Source organism: Staurois parvus, unplaced genomic scaffold (genome assembly GCF_062004578.1).
Source record: "Staurois parvus isolate SC_StPar_1 unplaced genomic scaffold, SC_StPar_1.0 ptg001287l, whole genome shotgun sequence".
NCBI classification, from domain to species: domain Eukaryota; kingdom Metazoa; phylum Chordata; class Amphibia; order Anura; family Ranidae; genus Staurois; species Staurois parvus.
Genome location: NW_028319083.1, coordinates 233,760 through 245,230, shown reverse-complemented (window position 1 = coordinate 245,230; position 11,471 = coordinate 233,760). Strand labels below are relative to the sequence as shown.

Below are 11,471 nucleotides of genomic sequence, written 5' to 3'. Positions count from 1 at the left end.
GGAGAGATTGGTGCATTATGTTACATGCTCAGTAAAAATGTGTTGTTAATCTGTATGCAATGTGTGTCTGTGGATTGCATGCAGATTAGTATCAGTGTGCATAAAATAGCAGATCTGCCAGACCGGAATCTGTGTGTATGGTTACCTATAGAGCAGTCAGCTGATAAGCTGCAGGTGGTGGCAAGCTATCCTAGATTTCCAAAGGTCTATCCAAGATAGCAGACAATGATTTCCCTTCCAAGTCTTCTCATGGTGTTTGCATGCACATCATTAACATTGATAAAGCTTTCTAAATTCAGGTAAACTTTCACTTTAAAAAATTGAAAAAATTTGCCAAAGTCTAGAGACGAGGTGGCCGAGTGGTTAAGGCGATGGACTGCTAATCCATTGTGCTCTGCACGCGTGGGTTCGAATCCCATCCTCGTCGTCTGGGTGTGTTTTGTTCCTGTGTTGCACTGACTCGTTAGGATTTGCTTTCAGTTGAAGCGTCATAATTTCAAAAGTAGATCTTATTATAATGGGTTTGCTTGTTTGACAAAATTACTGCCTTATTTATTCTCAAATCTTTAATCTCTTACCGCCCCCTAACAATAGATTCAGTGCTGCATGGTAACATACCTTCATGTAGTGACCTGTTTCTGGGTTTTCAGCCACTCATGCATGTACTCCCTGCTGACCTTTGCTGTGATTGGATACAGCATGATTTCGTCAGCAGGTCCCAACCAATGATTTTGGCTCTATACCTGCTGATTGGCTGTAGCCAATCACAGCTCAGAGTTGTGTGTTTGCAAATACACAGACCTCTGTACACAAATAATGATCTGACTGCTTTTTTCCCCTGAAATTATCTCTGAGGTCAGGGAGAAAAAGCAGCCAGATCTGTGATTAAAAGCAGCGCACATTTCACTTGTTAGGCACACAGTTATCCCTTTGATTGTCCCTTCAGGTTAACCCATTATCAGCCAGTGTCTTTAATACAGTGTACAGTATTATCTCTGATCACCGCATTAGTATCACTAGCTATGTCAGAGTCAGGTAATCAGTAAATGTCCCTCCCAGCTAGTGTCTGTTAGTGCCAGATTGCCTGCCACACTAAAGGTTGCTGATCACCAGGGGCGGACTGATCATTTAGTCACTCAGGCACTGCCTGAGGGCCCGGGGTCAGTAGGGGGCCCCATGAGATGCCCCTGGTACCTTTTTCATAGGCTTTTTTGAGTTTGGGCAAAGACACAGGGGCCCCATGATCCCCTATTGCCTGGGGGCCCCATGAGTTGTCAGTCCGCCCCTGCTGATCACCACTATTATAAGTATAACATCTCTAGCTGCATAAATTCCAGTATATATACCATCGTTTTTAGATGCGATAACTTTAAAACCAACAAATTACTATACACTTATTGAGATTTTCTTTATTAAAAACAAATGTAGCAGAATACATGCTGGCCTAAATTTAGGAAGAAATATGATTTTTTTTCATTGGATATGTTATATTACAGAAAGTAGAAAATAGTGGGGGTTTTTTTTCAAAATTATCAGGTTTTTTGTTTATATAATAAACTAAAAACCTGGCGGTTAATGAATACCACCAAAAAAAACCTCTATATGTGTGAAAAAAATTATATAAATTTCATCTGGGTACAATGTTGCATGACCGAACAATAGCCAGGTAAAGCAGCACAGTGCTGAATAGCAAAAAAATGTCCTGGTCATGAAGCGGGTAAAACCTTCTGGAGGTCCAGTGGTTAAAGGAAAGGAGATTAAGTATTTCCAAAACATCCCAGTGCCAATATCTGAGTGCTAAATGCGGTTGATCCTTTTTATTGCTATTGATTAAAAAAAGACTGAACAATTTTCTAAAATGTTTATATGTGAATTACATGTTAATAATCTCATGTTCAGTCAATAAGTGGAGCACTGGACACATTTGCATGCCTTACCAGTATATGGCTGTTCTTATCTGGTTTGTTGAAAAACTCTGTTGTATACAGTGCTCAGTAGCTCAAGTTGAAATTTGTACACAAAACTAAGTATGTCAAGGATTGTATAGGTAGTCTCTGAATTTCCCAACAATAGCTTGCCAGCACAATGGTACACAGGTAGCATGAGCTTAAAGGGCTCTTATCCTACTCCAGCTGCACCACACCTGTACACCAACCCCGATACTTATTGCTGCACCTGACCCCCCCATCGTCTCCCCCTGCTCTCACCAACTCCTCCATACCTCTCCCACCTCACCTGCTGCTGCACTGAGCTGAGAAGCCAATTGTCCCATTACTTTTGTTCCCTTAACAAGTGGGAGGCAAATATGCAAACTGTTGTAATTCCTACACCGTTCACCTGATTTGGATGTAAATACCCTCAAATTAAAGCTGACAGTCTGCAGTTAAAGCACACCTTGTTCATTTCATTTCAAATCCATTGTGGTGGTGTATATAGCCAAAAATGTTAGAATTGTGTCAATGTCCCAATATTTATGGACCTGACTGTAACTGGTGCGGCAGTGATCAGGGACACTGACTGGGGATAGTATGTAAAAAAAAAATGTGTTAAAAATTTTAAAATTAGAAAACTTTTTTTACTTTATTACATTTCATAAAAATTTTTCATGTCTTTTTTCTACTCATGTGACCAGAACAATACAATGTTACCATAGTAACATTGTACTACTCTGGGCAAGTGATCAGGATTTTATTTATTTCATTTTTTTTACACATTTATTGGTATAAGCAAGCAGTTATACTGACTTAAACTGATCCATTCAGTAGTTTTTCTTGTGATCAGCTGTGATTAGCCACAGCTGATCACATGCTACAGATGGCTGTGATTAGCCCAGTCTGTACATGTGACCACTGTGAGCAATCACAGCTAGCAGCACAGTTGTAAGCAATGAATGGGATGAATGGAAGTCATTCATTGTTTCCAACTGTCATGTGATCTGCTGTGATTGGTCACAGCAGATCACATGACACTAGCAGAGGGCCGGTGTAGTGATCTGTCATCAGCCGTGTCCGATGGAAAAAAAGCAAATACTGCTACTAATGCTACCTGAATATAAAGCATTGGGGTGCTGCGGGAGTATGTAAGCCAAGCTCATTAAAAACAAAATCCTCTGCCAAATATTCACTGCTGCTGCTGAGACTGTCCCTGAAAATATAATGTTCTCTAGTACTATATAGAGCCTCAAGGCAAGCCTGTAATTTAAAGGATGTTGCATTTGAAGCCCCATATAAAGACCCTCTCCCAACTGTATGGTGCAGTGCCCTGCTAGTTTAGCTAGGGGGAGCTAGATCTTAACCTCCCTGGCGGTCTGATTATGGCCATATTTCTGTGCTCAAAGTGGTACATTTTTTTGCATGGAAATATGTATTTTGTTTTATTGTAGGCCTGTAATTCTTAGGAATAATTCACTGAAATCTGTCCGAACAAGAGTCTAGTAAACATCCCGGGTATGATAAAATTTGAAACAAGAAATCATAAATTATAATATAATAAATAATCATAAAAAATAACAATATAATAATACATTTAATTCAATAATATAATCAAACCAAAAACACTGAAATTTGAAATATAGCGCCAAGTTCGCACATCGCTGAGCTCAGTCGCAGAATCGTTTTCAGTGTCTGATGAGGAATTTCCCCCACGAATCATTATCACTCAATTCTGCAAGTGGTTCTGATCTACTATCGCTGTTCTCTAGCCGGTCTAAAACCGCTTTTGACCTAAAGGGACGCTTTTTGGACACCATGGACTTTTCTTAGTTTCCAGGCAGAAAGGACAGAAAAAATGCAGGCAGGGCGCCGGACAAAGCACTCGGGACAAAATGTATGTGAAATGGTTTGATACAGGAATGTTATACTATGTGATTTTAGTGTATTAGTAAATGCCAGTTTGTAAAATTTTCAAATTTCCCGCCAGTTCCAACCCCCGTACGTCCCGATGCTCGCAGGGACCAGAACCCAGAAGACGGATGCCGGCATCGGCCGGAGGAGATAACCGGGGATGTGCAGGACAAGGTAAGTGCTGCAGGAAATCCCTGAGCAACGCTGCAGTGTATTCCCGAGTGTAGCTCGGGGTTACCGCTTGTGGTACTGAAACTTTACCCCGAACTACACTCAGGAATATCGCCAGGGGGGTTAATGGTTAGAAAGGAGCTGAATAGCAGCTCAGGAGTAATAGCCAGAGGGGTCAAATTGTGGTCAGGGCTGAGAGGCTCTGCAGGCCAGCCCATCTGGAATATCCCCTTGCTCTGGGGCTTCTGCAGGAAGGCCTTGGAGCCAGAGGATGGATCTGCACTCTAGAGGGGTCCTAGCCAATCTCCAACAAGAGGTTGGCAAGATGCTGGACAAAGTGTTAGAGCCAGCTGAGCGGCAAGGAGTATGGGAGAGGAGTCAGGTGGAAGAGTGAGAGAGGAAGATGTGCAGCTGAGAGTAGGAGGTCTATTGGGATGGGGCCTGCCTATGAGCTTGGAGTTGGAAAGGTGGAAAGCTTGGAACTCACTGACCCCCTGAGAGAGGACCACCTGTATGGCAGGGAAGGAGCAGCCCAGCTGATAGACCTGGTAGCAGCAGCTACCCCACCAGCGGTACAGGAGAGGATCTGCATGGGTACACCTGCACCCCCTGGGCGGATAAGGGGAAGAAGCACTCTAGTGGGAAACCAGATTAGCCCCCTACTAGTCACTGTTCACCTATTTAAAGGGACAGGAGCCAGCTACCCTGCTCAGGAAAAAACCTCCAGATTGCTGGGTGAAGAGGAGAATTTCATCTAGGATCTGGGGTGGTACACTAAGGAGACGCTGGCTATCTCTCCAACAGAGACTGTGCTACAAAAGAGAAGCTTGTGAATAGTTCCATGAAGGTAGTCCTCAGTTGTATGTTCTTTTGGTCATCCTATACCCCCCCCCCTCTCTATCCCAGTTCTAAATCCCCTCAATAAATAAAACAAAAAGCTCAGGGACTGATTTCTGACTTTGAATGCATGCTTGTGTGGAGATTGCCTGGCTGTGCAGGACTAATGGGGGGCCCAAATCAACAGCAACCCCCAAGGGGGTAGTACTACAATGGTATTTTTTTTTTTATTTGTATTGGTACATGTCCCCTGTTGCAGTGCCCAGCTACCTCTAACTTTTTTTTTGTAGAAATTTGCCTATCAGCTCTAAACATGGCCATAATTTATAAAGAGAATTTACCCCAAAGATATACAACTTCCAACAGGATTTGACAATCTCTCAGTAATACGACTCTAGATTGATTTACCTAAAGCTTATCATTAGTTATATTCTGCTTTTAGATACACCAAAAATAACATCTGGGCTACCAGTGATTGGTTTCAGAATATCACACACTCTGAGTTATCAGTACAGAGTGGTGGGGAGAACAGTGTAATTACACACTCATCCTCCTCCATTCATCATACTTGTGTCTCCACAAGAAGAAACAGGAAAGGACTAACCTCACTGATAATACATCACAACATTTCCAGCTGAGACCCAAGAATGAGGCTTCCTTACTTAGGTTAGGGAGACAAAACTATTGTTACTGTTTAAAAAGAATATCATGACATAATAATGAGGCTGCCTAGTAACACCCACAAACTTTAAAACAATATAAAACTCTCCCTGGCTCTGCTGTAATGTGCCAAGAAGCCATAAGAACAACTAAGAGAAAATACAAAACGTTCCAAAAAGACAGGATCTGCACTCAGACTCAAGTTGATGTTTTTGGCCAGTACTGGTGGAGGAGTCCCATTCTCTGGAACCTGCCTAGTACTGCCAATGAACCTTCAACCAATATCAACAAGAGCGACTGAAACAGAGTATTCAGGTGACCCCAACACACCAGGTGACCCCAACCTTAACATAACACAGAAGTAGAACAGCTAATTACAGGAAGGGTTACACAGAATCCTGAGGGACAAACAGTTATGGATCCCCTCTGTAGCAATCATGCAGGGTATGGACTTGCTGTGACTAAAACTATACACTGATGTTGGAAATCCTAACTCAAACCCATCAGAACCAACTGGTCCATTTAACTCATAACCACTTTAGGAGACCAGAACCTCTTAATCCAGCGGGTAAGGTAACACCTCCAAAGGTGATTGGTCAACGTTGATAAGTTCATCCCTCATCTTTCCTCTATAAATTAAATAGCCTGAGAAATGAACATTGCATTAATCTAGAAGAGTGTATTCTATGCCATGTTTCTGGATTTCTGTTTCACGGAATGTTTTTTGCTGTTTTTCTCCCTTTTTATTTTATAGCATATAGCCATATTGCTGTATGGCTTTTTTTTTTTTTTTACCCCCGTACATTTTTTTTCACCATCTCTGATGAGGCTTGCCGGCTCCTATCCAGGTGCCCTGGTTCCTTGGAATCTGTGTGTATGGTTACCTACATACCAGTCAGCTGATAAACTGCAGATGGTGGCAAGCTATCCTAGGTCATGTAGAAGAAAAGGAAGGCAGCAGGTCAGGAGGAGTAAACACAGTGAAAATCTGTAAAACAGAAGACTTACATCTGAGATTCCTTCAGTCGGCATGTAGAGTGGAAGGACCAGCAGAGGAGCAGGATGGTGGTGCAATCAGGTGGAGAGATCAGTGATACCACCATCCTGCTCCTCTGCTGGTCCTTCCACTCCACATGCCAACTGAAGGAATCCCAGATGTAAGTCTTCTGTTTTATAGTTTTCACTGTATTTACTCGTCCTGACCTGGCGCCCTTCTTTTCTTTTGCTTATCTTCAAGGGATTCCCTATATCCTTGAGGAGGAGCTGCCAGTCCCTTCCCAGGCGTTTGCCTTCTGGTCCATCCCTTCTTCCTTGATCAGGCTCAGGGCACACCAACTGTGTTCACACTGCCACCACTCCGGTCACATAGGATCTTCACCATCTCTGACGAGGCTTGCCGGCTCCTATCCAGGTGCCCTGGTTCCTTGGTCTGCCTTCTCCTCCTATTGCCTATCCTATGGACCATTCCACCCAGTGACTCTTCTCCATCATATTCTGTGTTTAGTCAGTTCCCATTTTTCCTTCCTCTATGCCCTATGTCACCATCCCATTCTATATTGTGTGAGCGCTGAATTTCTGTTCATTATTTAATGATCATTGCATGTACCACTGTGTATCCTAGGTCATGTGTCTGGTGTTTGCTTGTGTGGCACTTGAAATGTGTAAACATACAAAAATAGAATAAGGTAATAATTGGACTTTAAAGGTGCCATTTTCAATGCTACTTGGAAAAGTTATTATTTGCAAGGATTCTAGCTTTCACGGTAGCTTTTGGAATGTTTGTGGTAATCATTTGACTGTCCCACAGCCCTGGGAGAACACCAGGTGAAACTGTTTCCAAAGAGAACATTCACTTTGCTCCTTTGGAAGATCAACTCCATGGTCTGTCTTCACAGAGATCACATCCATGATTCCTGATCATTACATCTGCTCTGTTTGAAGAGCTGCTTGAATAAATTCTATTTTATAAAAATTTGATTAAGTAGCTATTTTTCAAAAAGCTGTTGACCCTGACGTGATTTGAACACGCAACCTTCTGATCTGGAGTCAGACGCGCTACCGTTGCGCCACAGAGTCATATGGAAAGAGTGTGTTGCACTATTTTTAAGTATTTATCACACCAGCTGCCCTTGTCCCTCAACAAGCAAGACACCTGATAGGTAGACTAGTCACATTTAGAAGTAGTTTCAATAGTTGAACATGAAAACTGGTAACTACTCATTCATAGTTCATGAAAAACCCGGCAAACTCTGACCAGTGAGCCCACACTGCTAATAACACCAAAGCTTCCAATTGGATCTCCATACAATCTATGTCCATTCTTGAATCTATTTATTCTCTAATATTCTTAATCATTTTATGCCCACCTTTGTGTTTTCTCTCATTCTCTAGATCAGTGGTTCTCAACCTTCCTAATGCCACGACCCTTTAATACAGTTCCTCATGTTGTGGTGACCCCCAACCATAAAATGATTTACCCAGTAATTATAATTCATGAGTGTCGTTGTACCTCCAATACTGCTGCTTTCAACACAGCAGCTGCTTTCAACACAGTAGCTGCTCTTTACACATCGGAAATATGTGTTTTCTGATGATCTTAGGCGACCCCTGTGAAAGGGTCGCTCGACCCCCAAAGGGGTTGCGACCCACAGGTTGAAAACCACTGCTCTAGAGGAAGAGGGGGTAGCGGTTCAGTGACATCCTCCTCCATAATGTGGGATAGGATTGATTGCTGTCTCTGTAAATGATAGGATACCAGACAATGATTTTTTTTTTTTTTTTCCTTCTTCCTAGTTTTTTTTCTTGGTGTTTACACTAGGAGGGGATACTTGGGGGAGGATTTATGCTAGGAGTGGTGCTTTAAGGAGAGAGTTTATGCTAGGAGTGGCAATTTGGGGGGAGGATTTAGGCTATGAGGGGGTATTTGGTGGGCAGGATTTGTACTAGGAATGGGGAATTGGGGGAGGATTTAGGCTATGAGGGGGTATTTGGTGGACAAGATTTGTGCTAGAAAATGGGGTTTTTGGGAGATGATTTGTGCTAGGAGAGGGAATGTGGGGGGAGAATTTATGCTTGGGAGGGTGGGGATCAGGGTGATTTGGAAGGAAAGAGAATGTATGCTAGGAGAAGTGATTTGTGGGGAACTGGGGGTGCCAAGAGTGGGACTTCCTTACTTAGGTTAGGAAGACAATATTACTGTCAATCTTTAAAATGAATATCATGACATAATGACGAGGCTGCCTAGTAACACCCACAAACATTACGACAATATAATATTCTTCCTGACTCTGCTGTGTTGGGTGAAGTAGCCATAAGAGCAGCATTATTTGGTAGAGTAAGCATACACCTTCCAATGAGAACATTCATGTTACTTCCTTGAAACATCAACTCCATTGTCTTACTTTATATTTACAAATGTCGTGATAATCACATCTGCTCTTTTTTTCATAATCACTGTAATAATTTACACTTTATCCACATTAATTTAAGTAGCTGTTTATCAAAATATGTGACCCTGACGTGATTTGAACACGCAACCTTCTGATCTGGAGTCAGACGCGCTACCGTTGCACCACAGAGTCATGAGGACAAAGCTTCTTGCACTATATTTAGGTACGTACCACACCATCTGCCCCTCAACAGAACACTTACTTAGTAGACAAGTAGCATTTAGAAGTGCTTTCAATAGTTGAACACATGAACCGGCATATATTCATTCATAGCTCATTAAAAACTTGGCAAACTCTGGAGAAGGTTTTATTGATAAAGAGTGCACTGGATTTTTTTTTGTTTACAGATTTTTTCTATTCCCTTTTTTTGACACTTCGAGTTCTGCACTTATTTCTATACATTTTTAATGTATAGCTAGCTCATCTTAATGAATCAGCACAGTAAGAAAACACTGCAAGTCGACAAGGATGGGATTCGAACCCACGCGTGCAGAGCACAATGGATTAGCAGTCCATCGCCTTAACCACTCAGCCACCTTGTCACCATACCAACCAATTTTTCCAAATTTTTTTAAAGTGACAGTTGACCCTGAATTTAGAACAAAGATGTCTACAACTGATTATCTTCAATAAATATGTCTTAAGCTGGGTTTTGTCATATGTGTCACCTTCCACGAATGTACAGATGTGAGGTTTAAATGTAAGTACTTTTTGTCACGGCACAGGCAGAGGTCAGGCACCAAGCCAAAGTCAGTGCTGGCAGAGTTCAAGGAATAGTCAGGACACGTCGGGGCGTTAGCTGGAATCAGATGCAGGTAACAGGTCACAGATCACACATGAAACACTGTAGATGAGACACCATGAACATGAGCACTGGCTCAGTTTAAATAGCCCACCTGGTGCCCACATTAGTGACAGATGCGTGTATAACTTGTATTATTTCCATACTGTTCACAGAGGCCCTGTCCTGGGTGGAAGCATTGTCCACGTTATTATCAAACCCGTTCTTCCACTAAGCAAAGTTTCTTGTTCTCTGATTTACCTACAGGTTTGGTGCAAAAATCCCCCCCAAAAAGGGCTATACTTGAAAGGGAGTCACATTCTCTGGAATCCAGAGGCGGACTGACCATTTGGAAACTCTGGCACTGCCCGAGGGCCCGGGGTCAGTAGTGGGCCCCATGAGATGCCCCTAGTACCTTTTTCATAGGCTTTTTTGAGTTTGGGCAAGGACACAGGGGCCCCATGATCCCCTATTGCCCGGGGGCCCCATGAGTTGTCAGTCTGCCCCCGCTGGAATCCACCCAGTACAAACCACAAACCTTCAACCAGTATAAACAAGAATGACTGAAATGGAGGGGTCAAGTGGCCCCAACACAGCCAGACAACCACGTGTGCAAAAACTTTTTTCCAATTAACTGGTCTATATAACCTATGGCCACTTCAGGTGGTCAGAACCTCTGAACCCAGCTGGTGAATTAACACCTCCGAAAGTGATTGGCCAAAGGGGGTATGTCCATTATACAACTTTTCTCTATAAATTAAATAGTCTGAAAATTGAACATTGCATTCATCTAGGAGAGTGTATTCTGGGATACAGCATTTATGGATTTCTGGTGGATGGAATGGTGATTGGCCAGTAGCATTGGGAAGTGCTTTCAATAGTTGAATATGTAAACTGGTAACTACTCATTCATAGTTCATGAAAAACCCGGCAAACTCTGACCAGTGAGCCCACACTGCTAATAACACCCAAGCTTCCAATTGGATCTCCATACAATCTATGTCCATTCTTGAATCTATTTATTCTCTAATATTCCTAATCATTGTATTCCCACCTTTGTGTTTTCTCTCATTCTCTACAGGAAGAGGAGGTAGCGGTTCAGTGACATCCTCCTCCATAATGTGGGATAAGATTGATTGCTGTCTCTGTAAATGATAGGATACCAGACAATGATTTTCCTTCCCAGTCTTTTCTTGGTGTTTACACTAGGAGGGGGAATTTGGTGGGCAGGATTTGCGCTAGAAATGGGGAATTGGGGGGAGGATTTAGGCTATGAGGGGGTATTTGGTGGGCAGGATTTGTACAAAGAATGGGGAAATGGGAGGAGGATTTAGGCTATGAGGGGGTATTTGGTGGGCAGGATTTGTGCTAGGAATGGGGAAATTGGAGGAGGATTTAGGCTATGAGGGGGTATTTGGTGGGCAGGATTTGTACTAGGAATGGGGAATTGGGAGGAGAATTTAGGCTATGAGGGGGTATTTGGTGGGCAGGATTTGTACTAGGAATGGGGAAACGGGAGGAGGATTTAGGCTATGAGGGGGTATTTGGTGGGCAGGATTTGTGCTAGGAATGGGGAATTGGGGGAGGATTTAGGCTATGAGGGGGTATTTGGTGGGCAGGATTTGTGCTAGGAATGGGGAATTGGGGGAGGATTTAGGCTATGAGGGGGTATTTGGTGGGCAGGATTTGTGCTAGGAATGGGGAATTGGGAGGAGGATTTAGGCTATGAGG

At 42.8% G+C, this 11,471-nt stretch overlaps 5 non-coding genes across 5 annotated transcripts; 1 reads left to right on the top strand and 4 right to left on the bottom strand.

Moving 5' to 3' along the window:
* The first annotated feature begins 345 nt into the window (after positions 1-345).
* Positions 346-427, top strand: TRNAS-GCU (transfer RNA serine (anticodon GCU)). The gene has a single exon. It is a non-coding gene; the product is annotated as a tRNA-Ser (tRNA).
* Positions 428-5,330: 4,903 nt separating this feature from the next.
* Positions 5,331-5,465, bottom strand: LOC149437476 (U8 small nucleolar RNA). The gene has a single exon (XR_016308139.1). It is a non-coding gene; the product is annotated as a U8 small nucleolar RNA (small nucleolar RNA).
* Positions 5,466-7,514: 2,049 nt separating this feature from the next.
* On the bottom strand, positions 7,515-7,586 carry TRNAW-CCA (transfer RNA tryptophan (anticodon CCA)). Its single transcript has one exon. It is a non-coding gene; the product is annotated as a tRNA-Trp (tRNA).
* Positions 7,587-9,019: 1,433 nt separating this feature from the next.
* Positions 9,020-9,091, bottom strand: TRNAW-CCA (transfer RNA tryptophan (anticodon CCA)). Its single transcript has one exon. It is a non-coding gene; the product is annotated as a tRNA-Trp (tRNA).
* A 328-nt stretch (positions 9,092-9,419) lies between these two features.
* On the bottom strand, positions 9,420-9,501 carry TRNAS-GCU (transfer RNA serine (anticodon GCU)). Its single transcript has one exon. It is a non-coding gene; the product is annotated as a tRNA-Ser (tRNA).
* Positions 9,502-11,471: the final 1,970 nt, after the last annotated feature.